This window comes from Hemiscyllium ocellatum, unplaced genomic scaffold (genome assembly GCF_020745735.1).
Source record: "Hemiscyllium ocellatum isolate sHemOce1 unplaced genomic scaffold, sHemOce1.pat.X.cur. scaffold_1717_pat_ctg1, whole genome shotgun sequence".
Taxonomy (NCBI): Eukaryota; Metazoa; Chordata; class Chondrichthyes; order Orectolobiformes; family Hemiscylliidae; genus Hemiscyllium; species Hemiscyllium ocellatum.
The window spans coordinates 43,030-59,523 of record NW_026867856.1 but is presented as its reverse complement, the minus strand read 5'-3'; the positions used below and the strand labels follow the sequence as shown (position 1 = coordinate 59,523).

The following is a 16,494-nucleotide window of genomic DNA, read 5'->3' as shown; positions in this document are numbered from 1 at the left end:
TTCCAAAGAATAATCCACTCAGCACCATTCTGCAGTCAAATTTCTGGACATTTACCCCTGACTAATGCACCTAATCTACACATCACTTAATAGAACGTGCAGTTTAGCATGGCCAATTTACCTAATCTGCGCATCTTTGGATTGTGGGAGAAAACCAGAACATGCAAACTCCACACAAACATGTGGCCGAGGATGGAATCAAACCCAAGTGCATAACACTGTAAGACGCAAGTGCTAACCACTGATCCTCTGTTCTCAATGCCCAGCCCCCATGCAAGAAGTAAAATAAGTAAGAGACATGCAAAACAAAAAATAAAAATCTCTAACAAATCATGAATGAACAATAATTAGAAAATTAATATGATCAAAGGACACAACAATATTCAGGTGAATTGCATTGTTTAATTACAAATTTGGGAATGAGATAACTAACGAATAATGGGAAGTGACATTTGTTTATTTCACTGATGAAGAAATTAATTTTCTTTTCATCTTTTTAACACTGCAGAATAGCAATTTATGTGCCTGAAATGTTTGAATTAAGCTCTTTCTAATAAAATAAATCAGTGAAATCAGAATGACTTCTTCATCTTTAAGACTGCAACAATATCAAATACTTTCCAGGAATTTTGAACCAGCAAAATTAGTTAATTTGGTTGCTTGGGAACTCGAAGAGAATAAACAGCAGATTCTGTGAATTAGTTATTCAATGCGATTATTCAGCTGAAGACAACATCCCTTCTTTGCAAAAATGCTCAACTTCGAAAAATTCAAAATGCATTGTCATTGTTTAATGAAACAATACAGAGATGTTAATTCTTTTTCATTTGACTTAACAAAACGCAAACATTTTAAATGATTTTGTTGCATGAAAAATACTTAAATCTTATTGTGATTAGAAGTACAATAAATGTTTGCATTGAAGTGAAATATCTTTAAATGAATTCAACTATGTTTCTGTGGGTAAAATAAGAATTAATATTTAACAATGATTGAGAGATTGTACACTGCAATATATTCAGTTATTTATGTAAAGAGCTGTAATTCCACATTTACAGCAAACACTGGATTGAATGATTATTAGGTATGAGCAACAACTGAATTATAAAATTCGATCAATGAATTTAGAAATAGTGAGAAATCTCGTTTTGCTATGTGACTGAGGAATGTGCAAACAAACAGGAATTATTGCAGTGAAAAGTAATTGCAGGTCTGTGAATTTAAAGTCTGTGATTATGGAGATCATTCAAATAAGCAAACATCAGACATTCATAATTAATGTTGGATGGGAAGTCCTTGGATCCATCATGGGAAACTTGACCTGAAAATAAAGTTTCATATTGCAGTGTTGGTACTCAGAAACAATTGGTTAAATTAAAATGTGAATCTCACGTTACTTGTTCAAGACTTTCTTAAATAATTGCACAATTATTATCATGACAATGACTTGATAATGTTGTTATATGAGCAATTAAAATGATTCAATATTTCAAAAACACTTTGCTGTTTTGTTGATTGAATATTTATTAAAATTGGTAAATTGTGGAATACAATATAGTAACTAGCTTTATGAATTGAAGTACAAATGGGCCATTCAGTGATTATAGAACTTTTTTTTCTTTACCAAATACAGGTAACACAAGAAATATGAATTTCTATTAAAATGGTTTCCTCATCGAGACATGTTATTTTAATTCAGGTAATTAATATTATGATCAGATTTCAGACATTTGTGTCAAAATTTGGAAGAAAGTTAATAGATAATGAAAGTGAGCATGAAAGTGAACAAATGATGCAGACATTTGGCACATCAAGGAATTATAATAATTGTGTCATTATTGTACAGTGATGAATAATGTTGGAATAGAAAAGACAAAAATAATCAACGTGTTCAAAGCAGTTCTTTTCTTACAATTAACTGAAATCAATAATCATTTTGTAGAACGCGTGATTTGGAAAAAAAAGTCATTTACTGTGTTATATAAACTGAAAACGAATTCCATTTTGCAAAAATGGAGACTTTGCCAAATTCAAAGTTTAAGTTTGCTGAATTATACAACAAAAATTGTTGTAATTTGAAATATCTCTTGCACACAAATATAAAATAAGTAAACTTAAAGATTTTTAGAATGACAAAACGTTTGTTGTGTGCATGATTGTATTACAGTCAATATCCGTGATAAAGTAGAAGCATTGTTTTAAGCAACATAAATCATCTGTAACTCCTGAACTGAAATAGAAGATATCAATTGCACTTGTTGCATGGAATAGTAAATAAATGCTTACTGTTATCATTGGTTTCAGGAGCAATAAGGTACTTACTCAGGTTATTCTACTGAACATTAATCAGATGGTAATGGACGTCTTTGTGTAGCTCTATGTGTACTGTTTAGCGTGGACATTGGTTTCAATAAAATTGATACATTTACTTGAATTAGGAACAGATTGATAATTGGATGCGAATGATCTGATTTAAAATCTGACAGTTTTTTATATTTACTATGATTGCTGAGTGAAACGTTCTGAAACCATCATGCAATCAATGGGATAAGTGAGAGTTGGCAAATCCAACTTTCAAATGAACACTACCTGATATTTTCACACCATTTCAATGTCACATTTAATATAAATAAATGACTGGAAAGCTAAAATCAAATCTCACGCAATTCATAAATTGACCAGTAATTTAAAAAATGATAAATAATATCATGTGACATTTGTTGATTTTACTGAAGAATAAATTGATCTTTTCTCATATTTATAGCACTGGAACATAAAATTCTATGTGTTGTTTTAACTAAGATCGACAGAACGAGAGAAAATTAATGAGTATCATGATTTGTATATTTCAGCTTTATGACTGCAACATTCTCAAATATTTTCTGAGGAATATTGATTGAGTGGAATTAGATACATCTTGCTATTAGTGACCAGAAGAAAGTATATAGCAGATACTGTGATTATTGGAATGAACGATGATACCTCCTTATAATCTACTGATATTGTGATTGGATATACAGTAAATGTCAGCATCGAAGTACATTATAATCAAATCAATTCAAAAATGTTTCCAAGTTTAAAATAAATACAATATTCACAATGATTGAGAGATTGCACATTGCAATGTCCTTGCAGTATTTATTGTACGGAAACATAATTCCACATTTATACCCCTTACTGGATTGCACAATTATTATATATAAGATATATTAGCAACAAAGGGATTTTAAAAATCATATTCGTGAATTTGAGAATAATGAGATATCTCATCTTGATATTAGACTGAGTAATATATAGAAATGAAGAATAATATTGCAGGGAAACATAATTGGAGCTCTCTGAATTTCAAAGGCTGAGATAATTGTTATGTTTCACCTGAGCAAAAATCAGATATTTACAAAGAATTTTGCAAGGGATATTATTGGTCATTTTGTCTTTGGATTGGCCTGAACAAATATGTATTAATATAGTAGCATTGACAATCATGTGTAATTGCTGGGCTGAAAAGTAAGAGGATAGCTCTTGTATTTATTGGCAAGAATTATAATGAAATGTTTACTGTGGTTACTGCATTCTGTAGCAATAAGATCAAGATCAATGGCTGTTAGAATCCTTGGCCACTCGTAATGAAGAATAAACACTGCTGTGAGCAATACGTATCTTGGGTAATTACAGAACAGAAATTTCAGAAGACACTCATTGTATTTACTGGAGGGAATGATAATCAGATGCTTACTGTGGTGATTGATCTCAGGAACAATAAGACAGTTACTCAGATTATTCCACTGAACAGTAATTAAATGATCATGAGACCATTGTCTGGCTTTATGAATAGTGTTTTGTGTGAGCATTGATTTCAATAACAATGCCATAGTATACAAGTCTACAGGTTAGGTGAGTTGGCCATGCTAAATGGCCAATAGTGTTTATGGATGTGTAGGTTAGGTGCATTAGTCAGGGGAAATGTTGAGTAATAGAACAAGGGAATGTGTCTGGGTGGGTTACTCTTCGGAGGGTCGGTGTGGACTTGTTGAGACAAGTAGCCTGTTTCAACACTGTAGGGATTCTATGACTCTATGATTCTTTGATTTAGGAATAGATTGATAAGCGAGTGCTAAAGATACTATTTAAAGTCAACAAAATCTTTATGTTTAGTAGAATTGCTTAGCAAAATGCATTGAAGCCGTCATACACAAAGTGAGATAAGTGGAAGTAGTATTGTGATATTTTAAATTTGAAAAACCCTACAGTGTCCTCAAATCTAAAATTTAGAGACAATGAAATGTGATACATACATTTATTAATGACCTGAAGATAATAAATTGCAGATTCTGTGATTATTGGAATGAACAACAGACAGAGCAAATCCAAAATTGGATTGAAAAGCAATTCAAACTCTGCTTAGATATTTTCTAATCACCATTCGAAGCTGTTTTGGTGCATCTCTGTTGAAGATGGGAACTCAACGCACACTTCCTGGTCTCGTGGGAGACACTCTACTGGAGCTCCACAGGTTCCTTTCATTATGTTCCCACCAAGGAAGGGTGGGATTATAATTAATTGTGATTACTCAAATGAAAACTAACCAGTGTTCACTCTGATAATTGGGCTGGGAATTAATTCGACTGTTTCTATGCAATGGACTGAGAATGAAATGGTAATTCACAATAATGATGGTACTAAGTATATAGGCTCTTACGTAAAAATTAATATCGTGACAATTGAAGGAAAAATAAATAGATATATCATGCGCTTATTGTAAATTCATGAAAAATACAACTGCTGAATATGTTTAAAGCAATTTTTCTGATAATGAAAAGATAATTAGAATGCTTAGCACCAGATGGAATCACCAAAAGAAAATTATTCACTTTGACTATTCAGCTGCAGGCAGCTCCCCTTCCTTCCACAAATGTACAACTTCCAACAATTCAAAATGTACTCTGATTGATAAAGGGAAGAACAAACACATGTAAGTTTTTTTCTCGTGTTTACAAAAAAAAAGTCACAAATTTGAATATTTTTAGCTTTAAAATATTTAACCCTTGCTGAGATCAGAAATACAATAAGCCTTCACGTTGAAGAAAAATGTAATCAAATCAAATCAAAATATACATCAATATTCACAATAATTGGGAGAGTGAACACTGCAATATCTTTCCATCAGTTGATGTACTGAGCCATAATTCCACTTTTATATCCCTTACTGGATTGATCAGTTATTAGATATTAGCAATAACTAAATTATTAATATGCTGTCAGTGAACTGAATATTAAAGAGAAATCTCACATTGCTGTTTGAACATACAATGTTCTAAAATAAACAGTAATTATTGGTGAAATGTCATTAGATATCTCTGAATCGATGAGGCTATGGTTACTTTGATTGTTGAAATGAGTGGCATTCAGATATTTCCAATGAGCATGGGATGGAAAATCAATCTTTTTGGTATAGACGTAAAAAAAAGTTTTATTGGAGTATTGTCAATAAGAAATATAGGATTAAATTATGATGTGCATCTCACCTTACCGAATATTTTCAAGTTTTCTAAAAGGTTTCTAGTCCAATCATCAGTTTAAAAGGGGTCATTTTGGTTCAGCAGATCAGTAACTGCAAACATTTTCAACACATCTCCATCAAAGCTGATAATTCAGAAAAAAATACCAAAGCAATACCAAATGACAAAATATATTTAGATTAGAGTCAAGTTCATTCTCTACTTATTTCATTCCTATTTTTGACACCAGTGACTAAATATTGATTAGATTAAATGTCATATGTGTTAGACATGAGTTTTCTCTCAAAGATCTGTGCAACACAGGAATGCGCCCTTTGGCCCATAACGTTGTGCTGAACATAATGCAAAATAAACTCACCCCTTCGGTCTACCCTTGGTCCATATCATTCCAAATTATCTAAATGAACATTTAAAAAGCCCTAATGTATCTGCCTCTACCACCAACCCTGGAAGTTCATTCCAGACACCTACCACTCCCTTTGTAAAAAACAAATTGCCCCTCACATGCCCCTTGAACTGTCTCCCCTAACCTTAAACGTATGTCACATACTTTTGACATTTCAACTCTGGGAAAACCATTTTGACTGTCAGCCCTATTTCCGTATCTCCTGATTGAATAGACTTGCATCAATTCTTCCTCCATCCTCCGCCACTCCACAAAAAAGCAACCTGAGTTTTTCTCATGTCTCCAAATCCAGGCAGCATCCTGGTAAACGCCCTCTGTACCCTCTCCAATGCCTCCAGAATAGAGGTGAATACAATACTTTAAGTATGCCTTAACCAAAGTCTTATAAAGTTGCAACAAGTGATCTTACTCGTGTAATCAGTTCCCTGACCAATAAAGGCAAGCATGCCATTTGCCTTCCTGACCACCCTATCTACTTGCATGGTCACTTTCAGGGAGCCATGGTCTTGAACACCAAGATCCCTTTGAACAACAAAGCTGTTCAGGGTCCTGCCATTACCTACTTTTCCTTAATATTTGAGCTCCCAAAGTGAAACACCTCACAGTTGTATGGATTAAACTTTGCCTTTAATTTTTCTGCCCATATCTGCAATTTATCTTTTTCCTGCTGCATTCTTTGACAGCCCTCTACATTATCCACAACTGCACTGAACTTTGTATCGTCTGCAAACTTATTAACTCACCAAATTAGATTTTAATCCATGTCACCTACATATATTTGTCCCGCAAACAGAAGGGTTCCAGTGCAGATCCCTGTGGGAAAAAGACAGAAAATAAGGAAAATGCAGAATTCTTGAATAAATGAGGTTTCTTTCAATGACAAAACTATTCTGATGAATAATCTCTGAAGGTGTGATTTTTGTTTTGAAATTAACCCAATATTTTAATTCTCAGTTTACTGATCTTATTGAATATCTAGTACAAACTGCTTTGAAAATATTGAATCATTTTAAGTGTTGAGTTCTAACATTAATTATTCTTTAATTGTAATTTCAACTATCACACCATCATGAGAGTTGAATCTATTATTTCTTAGTGCCAGTATCATGATGAAATATTTACTCTCGTTTCAGGTCAACTCACCTGCAATCAAGCAAAGTTTCCTCACCCAACACTCATAGTAACTATCTCATTCTCTTTCATTTGAATTCTCAAAATAATTAAATGATTATTAATCAGTCTTATCAATTAAGAGGTGGCTAACTAGTTTTCACATCAATATTTCAGTTCTTTACAACATATTGCACAATTACATTGCAATAAGGGGTGTTCTCATCCTTCTTAAATTTGTTATCAGCTATTTTTGTTTCTGATTTCCAGTATCCACAGTTTTTTGCGTTCTTGTATTAATTGTATTTCATTTCAATGCTAACATTTCTATATTTCTGATTATTACAAGAGCTAAATATTTTTCATGTTAAACATTATATTAATTTCACATGTTTCTTGTGTATACAAACCAGAATTAACAAATGTTTGCTCTATTCTTTTACAATAAATCTTGAATTCTTAGAAATCACAATTTTGTGAAAATGAGGGAAATTATCTTTTGCTTAATAGTCACATTGAATGACTAATGCTTTATTTCCAAGTCATGTGCATTACAAAGCAGTTTAATTTTGAGTACATAAATAACTGCTTCAAACATATTTAATTACTTGATTATCATGAGATTTATATTTATTTCAGATCATTGTCGCTTCGTTCCAACATTTTTAGAAATTACTAATTCCTTTTATCAGTCCATTACACACTGGAATTGTCTAATACAACCCAGTCTGATTATCACAATAAATATTTGAGCAGTTTTCCCTGTGAGTAACCACAGTAAGTAAGTGATTATAGTCCTGCCTTCTTGCATAGGAACATTATGTAGGGCTCTGGTAATGTCTGTACTGAAAGACCAGGAGGTATGGGTTCAATTCCAATCTTCAACAGAGATGTGTCAAAGCACATCAGAGTTGATTAGAAAATATCTAAGTGTCTTCTGAATTGTTTTTCAATCCAACATTTTCTCAACTTGTGTCTGTTGTTCATTGTAATGTTCACAATATCTTGAATTTATTTGCTTCCGGTCACTGACTAAACCATGAATGTTATTATGCTGCTTCTAAGTACCTCTCAACTTTTAAAAACTTTGCAGTCATAAAGATTCTACAGTGTAAATTACATTTAAGGTAAGGGGGAAAGATTTAAAAGGGATCTGAGGGGCAACTTTTTTCACAAAGTGTGTTTGGCTCACATGGAATGAGCTGTGAGAGGAAAGGCGATGGCTGATACAATTATAACATCTAAAAGACTTTTGGACAGTTACATGGATAGAAAACGTCCAGAAGAATATGGAACAAACACAGGAAAATGGGGCTAGTTTAGTTTAGGGAACCTGGCCGGGCTGCCTGAGTGGCCTGTTTCCGTGCTGTACCAAGCTAGCATAGTACAATTCAAACTTGACTGCGATGGGTAAAGGAGAGAACAAACGGGTGTTGATTCGATTTTGTGTTCATAAAAAAGTGACATGAATTTTAAATAATTTTGTCACAAGAAATAGTTCACTCTTATTGTGATCAGAAATACAATGAATGTGAGCATTGAAGTCAAATATAATTAAAACAATTCAACTGTGTTTATATGGTTAAAATAAAAATTGATATTCACAATCATTGTGAGTTTGTACCCCGCCATATCTTCACATTACTTCATGTACTGAGCCATTATTACACATTTATACCCCCTACTGAACTGAACAATAATTAGATGTTAGCAACACTTAGATTTTGAAAATCTATCAGTGCACCGTGAAGAAGGAGAAATTGATGTAATTTTATCCTGATCGATGATCCAACATTTGTGTCTGAATCAGGAAGAAAGTAAGGAGATAACCAAAGTGAATATCAGAGTGACCACAATATACAGTCCATGACATTTGATAGAAAAAGGAATTTGCATAATTCCATGGTTATTGAACGTTAATAATTAATTCCCTCCGCAGGAACTGAAGCAGTCCAAGTCCAAGTACAACAAGATCTGGACAATATCCAGGTTTGGGCTGACAAGGGGCAAGTAACATACATCCCACACAAATGCAGGCAATGACCATCACGTATAAGAAATAACCTAACCACCATCCCTTGACATTCGATGGTGTTGCCATCACTGAACACCCACTCTCAACATCCTGGGAATAATCATTGATCAGAAACTGAATTGGTCTCACCACATAAACACAGTGGCTACAAGAGTAATTCAACTGCTGTCTCCTGAAAGCCTGTCCAACAGCTACCAGACACAAGTCAGGAGTGTGATGGAATACTCCCCACTTGCCTGGAAAGTGCTGCCCTAACAACACTCAAGAAATTTGTTATCATCCAGAACAAAGCAGCCCGCTTGATTGGCACAATATCCCCAGGTATCCACCCCCCCCCCCCCCCCCCCCCGCCCCCAACCACTGATGCTCCGTAGCAGCAGTGTATACTATCTACAAGATGCACTGCAGGAATTCACTAACCAGCACCTTTCAAACCCATGGCCACTTCCATCGAGAAGGACAAGGGCAGCAGCTACATGGAAAGACAACTATCTTCAAGTTCCCCTATAAGGTACTAATCACCCTGAATTGGAAATATATAGCTGTTCTTTCACTGTCGCTGGGTCAAAATCCTGGAAATCCCCACCCCAAAGGTATTGTGCTGTATACACACAGCAGGTAGGCTGCAGCGGCTCAAGAAGACAGCTCACCACCAATTTCTAAAGGGCAACTAGGGATGGGCAATAAATGCTGGGCCCAGCCAGTGACACCCACATCACATCAAAGAAATATTTTTAAAATGACTACAAGATCAAACCAGCTCCACACTGTCCTAGCTGCAATCTCTGCCCCTTATTGACAAAGATAAACGAATCTGACCTTGCTCAACTTTCTCATCAAAACCAAGTACAGTATTCACCCCAGCCCTCTCTTATATGAACTAGCAGCATTTCCACCACCAACAGTAGATCCTCTTAAAATATTTTGTCAGTAACTTTTAATTAACTGGTTACTACAATTACAATGCAATCTCTACAAACAGACCAAATACCTTTTATGCAACAACAAATTTTCTAACGACTTTTCTCGATCTCTGTCATTCTTTTTAGTTCGATGAGGTAGGGAGGGATGGAAACACGACAGTGATATAAGATATATGTAATACAGTGAGACAGGAAAGCTAGTATGGCTCATGTTGACTCTTAGACCCCACACAGTGAAGCAACACATTCACTGCATAATAAACATAACATAACATTTCAACCCCACTCACACCCGGAGTGACAGAAATAAAATGTGGATCGGTTGGACAGGATAGGTTTGTTACAGTTAGAGTTTGGGAGAGTGAGGGGTGACATGACTGAAGTATCTAACATCCTGAATGGTTTGATAAGGTGGATGTGGAAAGGATGTTTCCACTTGTGGGTCATTCCTGAACGAGAGGGAACTGCTTTAAAATTGGGTTCACCCTTTCAGGACAGCGATGATGATATTTGTTTCCCATCAGAGGGCTGTGCAAATTTGAAACTCTCTGCCCCAGAGGGTGGGCTCACTGAGTATTTTTAAGACACAATTTGATAGATTCTTGTGAAGGGACGTTGAGGGGAGATGGAATAGAAATCACTAACAGATCAGGCCTGGTCTTATTGAATGGTTGGGCTCGAGGGGCCGAATGGTCACCTTCTGCTTCTCTCTCACATGATCCAAGGAATGAGAGATTTGTTTAAAATTCATTCACTGGGATGTAGGTGCCACTGGCTGTGGGCAGCATTTATTACCCAGAGGGCAGATAAGAGCCAACCACATTGCTGTGGGTCAGGAGTCACATGTAGGCCAGACTAGGTCAGGATGGCCGTTTCCTTCCGTAAAGGACATCAGTGACCCAGATGGGTTTTTCCTGACAATCGAGAATAATTTCATCAATAGACTCATAATTCTAGATGATTATTAAATTGAAGTTCCACATCTGCCGTGGTGGGATTCGAATGAGGGACCCCAGAATATTTGCTGGGTCTCTGCATTAACAGTTCAGCAATGATACCACAGGACTGTTCCCGAGCTACAAAGGGTGGGAACCAAAACCTTGATCAAACAGGGAGAATTAAGGAGCGTTGAAGGGAATGGGGGAAGAGAATGACCAAGTTTAGGTTCAAGGCAACTGAAACTAAAGCCACCAACAGGGAGGAGAACAAAGTAAGAAACCCTCACACAGCTGGGATTGGATAAGTGCAGATACCCCAGGGAGGTGTGGAATTACACAGGGAGGACAGGGTGAAGGCCCGGGTAGGTTTAAAAGCAGTGAACCAAATTTTGAAAATATCTTTCTGAACATAATGTAGATCAGGTTAAAACTGAGGTAGGTGTCTGACACAACTTGCTGCAAGGACACAGACAGTAGAATCTGAGGTGATCATGAGGTAATGGAGGTAGAATGTGGGAGACAAGCTGGGACTGTATTGGAATAGTCATGGTGAGAGGGAACAAATGCTGGATGGAGGGTTTCAGCAGCTGATGGACTGACGCTGAGGTGAGCCATTGGAAACTGATCAAGTGACACCATCTAATAGGACAGAGAAACTGGTCCCTCAGCCTGAAACTGACTGACCACGTGGCTGACAGTGACTCCAACACAAGTGAATGGAAACATTGCTCAGACCTGTTTCTGTAACATTCAACACAACCAGGAAATGGAAAGTGAATAATTAGCTGAAAACAAGGCCCTGCTCTGTTAGAGTCTAAACTATTCAATGTTCAGTTACTGAACATTATTGATTCACAGAATATTCTAACCTGCACAATCACAGTAAAAGGGGAAAGTAAACAACATTCTTGGCAAAGACATAATGAACCAACTGCTTGTATAAAAACAGCTGAGAACAAAGGGGCTGAATCCTCCACAAACTGACAAACACAGATACCATCGGTTTATAGATAGACAATGAAATTCTTCAGAAAAACACTTCCCTGCCTCTGGTGTGTGAACTGCCACTTATTTCCTTTGAAAAGAGTCTCTGTTTCCCCTCAGAAAAGCAGGTGTGTCGCGCACTTACAGACTGACTTACAGACAAAGGAAACCTGATCTGAGACTCGCAGGTTAATGAAGCTATTAGTGACAGTCCATTGCACACAACAAGAGCTTAGACCACAACAGATTCTAGTGAAACCAACAATGCAATGAAAAAAGTGAATTAGTCTTTATAATCATGCAGCCTCTCTCAATCAAATAATCCCAGTCAACCTCCAAACATTTTTAAACTATTAATCCCTAATTTCCTCCAAAAATATATCTAATTATTCTCTTCAAAGTACATTTTAAATGGTCAATTCATAATCACATTTCATTTCCAGTTATTCTTAGAGCCAAACAACTTGCAAACTAAAATAGTTTTCATGTCAATAATGACACTGGAAACTTTGTTATGTAGTTTAACCATATTTCCAAATATTGTTTTGGTTCATTATTGCAGTGAAGCTAAAATTAAAGTCTATTTATTTTCTCTGATATCCTTCCATTACTTTATTCCCTAATAACAATGCCCATGGTGTAATGGGTGACAAGCATTAAAATAAAATCGAATTTTCATTGCAAGAACTGGTACAAATGATCACATATTATTCAGTTCATTCATTGTCGTTGATGTTAGAAGTTATTTTCACTGTATGATCATGTTAAATTCACTTAAATAATCACAGTACAATTCTCACCTCTATAGATCTGTAAAGTGAATGTCAAGTTATAAATATTTCAAGTAAAACCAAATTCACATTTTGTTCTGTTTTATTCAGGAATGAATATGTTACATTATTATGGGGAACAGGAACAAGTGAAGGTGGTGCCTCTCAGACGTGAGGCCTTAAAGCCAAAGGGCCAGCTGGTAGTTACAGTGGGGGATGTACCTAGTGCCCCGCTCTCCTTAGAAGGCAGTGAGGATGGTGACACTTGGTAGAACGGGTTAGATGGTGAAGCGCCCACGTATGGACAGAGGGACGGCAATGGGTGGGATGACCCACTGCCCTGTAAGGCCCAGAAGGCCGTGTCCATGGCACCGCTCGGCATCAAAGCTCAACGTGGCTAGACAGTAGGGAGCCACAAAGGGAACTGACAGAAACCAAACCTGAACCGTTTCCCCGGCTGAATGACAGGTGTTGGTGAATGAACACCCAGCCTGATAGAGAAATGGTATTAATGGGCCTTATTGAGACAATATGGATGAATTAATTGAGGTACAGTCTCACCGAAGATGGTGTCAGCCAAGATCTCTCAGGCCAAGATACCCTGACGTGTACAGCAGAACCTGTCCCTGCAATGAGAGGGTGGGGGTGTGAGCCGGTCCCCCCCAGTGCACAGCCGATCAGTGGCTCCAGGCATTTACAGATATTATAGGGACACACTGGGGAGGGGACAGGCTGAATGGGCTAAAATAACCTTGGTGCCTCAGGGACCCAAGGGTAATATCGAGGATCATACAGAGAGGAAGCCTGAGGTGTGTAAGGACCATGTGGGATTACCAAACCCCAAAGTGTGATGATGAAATAGGTTTGATGTGTTTAAAAGATGACATGGGACCCCATTTAACTGTAATTATAAACATGGGACTCCCAGTGGGAGATAATTCTAACCAAATGCTGAATTGGTCATGAGAGCTGAGGCAAACGCAGAAACACAGAGGAATAGCTTCAATACAGGAAGGGAACCAGACCCACAATGTTACAAGGGAAGCAGGAAAGGGCACATAGCCAAGGAACGGAGGCAGAGAGAGGGAGACAGATGTTCACATTGTGTGTGGCCTGTGTTCACGTAGGCACATGCAGAGCCCATGAATATTTATTGATGCTGTGTTTGCTGTATTAATAAATATTAATACAGGAGCAGCTATATCAGTTACCGATATGGATTTGCCCCCACCCTCTCAATTACTAAAATGAGAGCATTTGGAGAGGGAATCGAGGAAGCTGGATGAAATAATCCGATGCAGATCACCGATATGGCAAAATATACTCAGATATGGGAGTGTGAAACTGAGGAAGGGACCATTCTGGGAGTTGCCATTTTAGAACAGTTAGGAGCAACTATTGATGTAGAGACCCGAACTGTAATATGGGAACAACCTGGCCAGGCCGGGACAGGAAGCAAAGGAGAGGCGACATCTCCAGGGTAGTTACCTTGCAGGGAGACTGGAACAGTCAGGGAATCTGGGGAGTTATAGCTAGGACCCAAACAGCAGTCCGGGGAACTCAAACAGGAATGTGGGTTATTATCTGTGGATCCTGTAAAGATCGAGGGCCCTCTCACTCCCCACACAAACAGGATCCCATTAAAGCTGGGGCTGAGGAGGCAGTCATTGTGACAGTAACAGATTGAGAGAAGCAGGGAACAGTCAGACCGACAGTATCCCAGACTAATTCACTGAATCCAGACGGCTCATCCCACCTCACTATTGATTATACCTCCCTCAGTAAATCCGCCTCTAAAGAGTATCCTACAGTAGCAAACCACACCACTGTATTTAATGGATTGAAATCGCAACAGGATATAGTCTCAGCCCTTGATATTGTGAATGGGTTCTGGTCCATAATGGCAGAATAAGCTGATGTTTACTATCAAAGGAAAACAGTACACCTGGATCCAGTTATCTCAGGGATCCCATAATATTCCATTATATCCCACCGATGTATGGCTGATGGAGTTAGTCTATTTAATCTTACCAACACCTCATTACCTCAGTTGGTGAGAAAGAACATATCCAAATATTAAACATAGTATTGTGTCAGTTCAGGCAGGCCGGGCTTAAAATTAACCCACAGAGAGTGCAACTGGGAAGGTAGGGAGAGACGTACCTGGGACATCATATCAGGGAGATCAAATCAGGAAGGCAGAGGGAATAATCCCATTGGAACGAAAGACCAGGATTTTAAAACTATCCACCTGCACATCGCGAAAGGGTAAGGCAAACTTTAGATTGTTTAATTATTGGAGGCCTTTTGTGGAGGCCAGGATTGGCAGAACCATCACAAGCCCTGACAGAAGCACGGACATTAGCCAGGGGTCAGGGAGTCAGCATATACACAGACAGTCAGCATGCCTTTGGTATTGTTCATGACCATGTGTTGGTCTGGGCTCGGTGAGGGTACATCACCCTGTCTGGGGGCCACATAGAGCATGAGGAACAGGTCAGAGAGTTAGTGGGAGCAGCTAACTTTCCCAATGAAGCAACAATAATAAAGATTAGAGCTCACAGGGAAGTAGAAACCCCACACCAACAGGGCAGTGAGTATGTGGCTAAGGCAGGTAAAATACTGACTGAAACAGTGCAGACATTTGAGGAGATGGCAGTGGCAGGAGCTGCAGAAGTGAGAGAGGAAGGTTTAAAGATATTCCCAGAAACAGTCCCACAACAGGAGAAAGAGGAATGGGAAAAGGGTGGGGCAGTAATAGGACAAGACAGAGTCTGGATGATCCAGCAGTGCCACCACACTGTATAAGACAAACATTATTAAAAACATATCATGGGTCAGCCCATATTGGACAGGATACAATGCTCCACTGCAGGGGGAGGCCTGGAACAGGGAGAGATACAGCAGCTTTTTGTTGAAGGGGTGTAGTCTTGTACACACTATATGAGCCAGGGAAAGCAATCAGGATAAAATGGAGGCACAGCAGGGACGCAGGGGCCCATGGGAACAATTACAGATTTTACATACACCCCCATCCCAATCCCAGGGAAGGAAATCCTGCTGGGTCTTAATAAACAGGTTTACTCAGTGGGTGGAAGCATTCCCCTGCAGATTCTGACCAAGGGACACATGTTACAGGGAACATAGTTAAACAGTTCTGTGACCTGTTTGGTACTGAACAGAAAACCCATCTCCCATCCCACCCCCAGAGCTCAGGGACAGCAGAAGGAATGAAGCAGACACTGAAAGCTAGTCTGACTAAGGCCCTCCCAGAGACAGGCAGAGATGGGTTAGAGTACTCCCCACCATCCTAATTAAATTAACATCAACCCCAGCAAAGGGAACAGGGCAGTCCCCCTTTGTATTAGTGACCGGACGGACTACGCAGGTGCCACAGGGTGTGGCAGTGGGAGTGCCCGAGATGTCCAATGGCAAGGATAGGGTCAAACAATTCTTGAATGAACTGGCAAAGCAACTGCATGAGCTGAGAGGGGAAGTTGCAGAGGGACAGAGAATCAGAAACTGGGAAAGGGAGCACAGAAATATCCGAGCTGACATTCCAAACCCAGGAGATCAGGTCGAGTGAAAATATTACCGGAAAGCATGAAGGAAACCCAGCTGTACTTGGCTGGGGAAGCCAGAGTTCTCGAGAGGGAGCTCTCCCACCATGCTTAAATGAGGAGCGCTGAATAAAGGTCACCACGCTGCTAAACTCAGGCTCCTCTTTGATACTTCTCCCAGCAACAGTTGTGCAGGGACATGTTGCTGGCTGGAGGTCTGTGGCCAGTGCAGCTGTTCCACAAGGATCA

At 38.3% G+C, this 16,494-nt stretch overlaps 1 long non-coding RNA gene across 1 annotated transcript in view; it reads right to left on the bottom strand.

The window, feature by feature from the left end:
• Window positions 1-4,837: 4,837 nt before the first annotated feature.
• LOC132810418 (uncharacterized) overlaps window positions 4,838-16,494 on the bottom strand; it is a 41,392-nt gene continuing 29,735 nt past the window's right edge. The window contains exons 4-5 of the long non-coding RNA XR_009642815.1: window positions 6,669-6,738; window positions 4,838-4,943 (exon numbers count right to left, since the gene is read on the bottom strand). This is a non-coding gene — a long non-coding RNA (uncharacterized LOC132810418). The remainder of the gene's footprint in view (window positions 4,944-6,668; window positions 6,739-16,494) is intronic.